This window comes from Aegilops tauschii, chromosome 5 (genome assembly GCF_002575655.3).
Source record: "Aegilops tauschii subsp. strangulata cultivar AL8/78 chromosome 5, Aet v6.0, whole genome shotgun sequence".
Taxonomy (NCBI): Eukaryota; Viridiplantae; Streptophyta; class Magnoliopsida; order Poales; family Poaceae; genus Aegilops; species Aegilops tauschii.
The window spans coordinates 495,350,704-495,354,980 of record NC_053039.3 but is presented as its reverse complement, the minus strand read 5'-3'; positions in this window follow the sequence as shown (position 1 = coordinate 495,354,980).

The window sequence follows — 4,277 nt, the reverse complement described above, 5'->3', positions numbered from 1 at the left end:
ATACTTTCGGGATTAGTGTTGAACCTAAATAAGTGTTATTTGGTGTTTGCGTTGAGCATGAATATGATTTGATCAGCTTTATTGCAATACGGTTATTCATTTAAGTTAGAGAATAATTGTTGTTCTGTTTACATGAATAAAATCTTATATGGTTACACACCCAATGAAAATGGTTCGTTGGATCTCGATCGTAGTGATACACATATTCATAATATTGAAACCAAAAGATGCAAAGTTAATTATGATAGTGCAACTTATTTGTGGCACTGCCGTTTAGGTCATATTGGTGTAAAGCGCATGAAGAACCTCCATGCTGATGGGCTTTTGGAATCACTTGATTATGAATCACTTGATGCTTGCGAACCATGCCTTATGGGCAAGATGACTAAGACTCCGTTCTCTGGAACAATGGAGCGAGCAACTGACTTATTGGAAATAATACATACTGATGTATGCGATCCGATGAGTGTTGAGGCTCGCGGCGAGTATCATTATTTTCTGACCTTCACAGATGATTTGAACAGATATGGGTATATCTACTTGATGAAACATAAGTCTGAAACATTTGAAAAGTTCAAAGAATTTCAGAGTGAAGTGGAAAATCACCGTGACAAGAAAATAAGGTTTCTAAGATCTGATCGCGGAGACAAATATTTGAGTTACGAGTTTGGTCTTCAATTAAAACAATGTGGAATAGTTTCACAAATTCGTGCCACCTGGAACACCACAGCATAATGGTGTGTCCGAACGTCATAACCGTACTTTATTGGATATAGTGCAATCTACGATGTTTCTTACCGATTTACCACTATAGTTTTGGGGTTATGCATTAGAGACAGCTGCATTCACGTTAAAAAGGGCACCATCTAAATCCGTTGAGACGACACCGTATGAACTGTGGTTTGGCAAGAAACCAAAGTTGTCGTTTCTTAAATTTTGGGGTTGTGATGCTTACAAGAAAAAGTTTCATCCTGATAAGCTCAAACCCAAATCGGAGAAATGTGTCTTCATAGGATACCCAAAGGAGATAGTTTGGTACACCTTCTACCACAGATCCGAAGGCAAGTTATTCGTTGCTAAGAATGGATCCTTTCTAGAGAAGGAGTTTCTCTCGAAAGAAGTGAGTGGGAGGAAAGTAGAACTTGATGAGGTAACTGTACCTGCTCCCTTATTGGAAAGTAGTTCATCACAGAAACCGGTTCCTGTGACACCTACACCAATTAGTGAGGAAGCTAATGATGATGATCATGAAGCTTCAGATCAAGTTACTACCGAACCTCGTAGGTCAACCAGAGTGGTGCGGTAATCCTATTCTAGAGGTCATGTTACTTGACCATGACGAACCTACGAACTATGAGGAAGCGATGATGAGCCCAGATTCCGCGAAATGGTTTGAGGCCATGAAATCTGAGATGGGATCCATGTATGAGAACAAAGTATGGACTTTGATTGACTTGCCCAAATGATCGGCGAGCCATTGAGATTAAATGGATCTTCAAGAGGAAGACGGACGCTGATAGTAGTGTTACTATCTACAAAGCTAGAATTGTCGCAAAAGGTTTTCGACAAGTTCAAGGTGTTGCCTACGATGAGAGTTTCTCACTCGTATCTATGCTTAAGTCTGTCTGAATCATGTTAGCAATTGCCGCATTTTATGAAATCTGGCAAATGGATAAACAAAACTGCATTCCTTAATGGATTTATTAAAGAAGAGTTGTATATGATGCAACCAGAAGGTTTTTTCGATCCTAGAGGTGTTAACAAAATGTGCAAGCTCTAGCGATCCATCTATGGACTGGTGCAAGCATCTCGGAGTTGGAATATACGCTTTGATGACTTGATCAAAGCATATAGTTTTATACAGACTTGCGGTGAAGCCTGTATTTACAAGAAAGTGAGTGGGAGCACTACAACATTTCTGAGAAGTATATGTGAATGACATATTGTTGATCAGAAATAATGTAGAATTATTCTGCAAAGCATTAAGGAGTGTTTGAAAGGAGTTTTTCAAAGAAAGACCTCGGTGAAGCTGCTTACATATTGAGCATCAAGATCTATAGAGATAGATCAAAACGCTTGATAAGTTTTTTCAATGAGTACATACCTTGACAAGATTTTGAAGTAGTTCAAAATGGAACAGTCAAAGAAACAGTTCTTGTCTGTGTTACAAGGTGTGAAATTGAGTAAGACTCAAAGCCCGACCACGGCAGAAGATAGAAAGAGAATGAAAGTCATTCCCTATGCCTCAGCCATAGGTTCTATAAAGTATGCCATGCTATGTACCAGATCTATTGTATACCCTACACTGATTTTGGCAAGGGAGTACAATAGTGATCTAGGAGTAGATCACTGGATAGCGGTCAAAATTATCCTTAGTGGAATAAGGATATGTTTCTCGATTATGGAGGTGACAAAAGGTTCGTCGTAAAAGGGTTACGTCGATACAAGTTTTGGCACTGATCCAGATGACTCTAAGTCTTCATCTGGATACATATTGAAAGTGGGAGCAATTAGCTAGAGTAGCTCCGTGTAGAGCATTGTAGACATAGAAATTAGCAAAATACATACGGATCTGAATATGGCAGACCCGTTGACTAAACTTCTCTCACAAGCAAAACATGATCACACCTTAGTACTCTTTGGGTGTTAATCACATAGCGATGTGAACTAGATTATTGACTCTAGTAAACCCTTTGGGTGTTGGTCACATGACGATGTGAACTATGGGTGTTAATCACATGGTGATGTGATCTAGATTATTGACTCTAGTGCAAGTGGGAGACTGAAGGAAATATGCCCTAGAGGCAATAATAAAGTTATTATTTATTTCCTTATTTCATGATAAATGTTTATTATTCATGCTAGAATTGTATTAACTGGAAACATAATACTTGTGTGAATACATAGACAAACAGAGTGTCACTAGTATGCCTCTACTTGACTAGCTCATTGATCAAAGATGGTTATGTTTCCTAGCCATAGACATGAGTTGTCATTTGATTAACGGGATCACATCATTAGGAGAATGATATGATTGACTTGACCCATTCCGTTAGCTTAGCACTTGATCGTTTAGTATTCTGCTATTGCTTTCTTCATGACTTATACATGTTCCTATGACTATGAGATTATGCAACTCCCGTTTACCGGAGGAACACTTTGTGTGCTACCAAACGTCACAATGTAACTGGGTGATTATAAAGGTGCTCTACAGGTGTCTCCGAAGGTACTTGTTGGGTTGGCGTATTTCGAGATTAGGATTTGTCACTCCGATTGTCGGAGAGGTATCTCTGGGCCCACTCAGTAATGCACATCACTATAAGCCTTGCAAGCATTGTAACTAATGAGTTAGTTGCGGGATGATATATTACGGAACGAGTAAAGAGACTTGCCGGTAACGAGATTGAACTAGGTATTGAGATACCGACGATCGAATCTCGGGCAAGTAACATACCGATGACAAAGGGAACAACGTATGTTGTTATGCGGTTTGACCGATAAAGATCTTCGTAGAATATGTGGGAGCCAATATGAGCATCCAGGTTCCTCTATTGGTTATTGACCGGAGACGTGTGTCGGCCATGTCTACATTGTTCTCGAACCCGTAGGGTCCGCACGCTTAAAGTTTGATGACGGTTATATTATGAGTTTATGTGTTTTGATGTACCGAAGGTAGTTCAGAGTCCCGGATGAGATCGGGGACATGACGAGGAGTCTCGAAATGGTCGAGACGTAAAGATCGTTATATTGGACGACTATATTCGGACTTCGGAAAGGTTCCGAGTGATTCGGGTATTTTTCGGAGTACCGGAGAGTTACGGGAATTCGCCGGGGAGTATATGGGCCTTATTGGGCTTTAGGGGAAAGAGAGAGGAGAGGCTGGGCGCCCCCCAAGGCCTAGTCCGAATTGGACTAGGGGAGGGGCTGCGCCCCTCCTTCCTTCTCTTCTCTCTCCCCTTTCCTTGACTCCTACTCCTACTACTTGGAAGGGGGGGGGGAATCCTACTCCCGGTGGGAGTAGGACTCCTCCTAGGGCGCGCCATAGAGAGGGCCGGCCCTCCCCCTCTTCCACTCCTTTATATAAGGGGAGGGGGGCACCCCTTGGAGACACAACAATTGATCTCTTGATCTTTTAGCCGTGTGCGGTGCCCCCTCCACCATAATCCACCTCGATAATAGTGTAGCGGTGCTTAGGCGAAGCCCTGCGTCGGTAGAACATCATCATCGTCACCACGCCGTCGTGCTCACGAAACTCTTCCTCAACACTCGGCTGGATC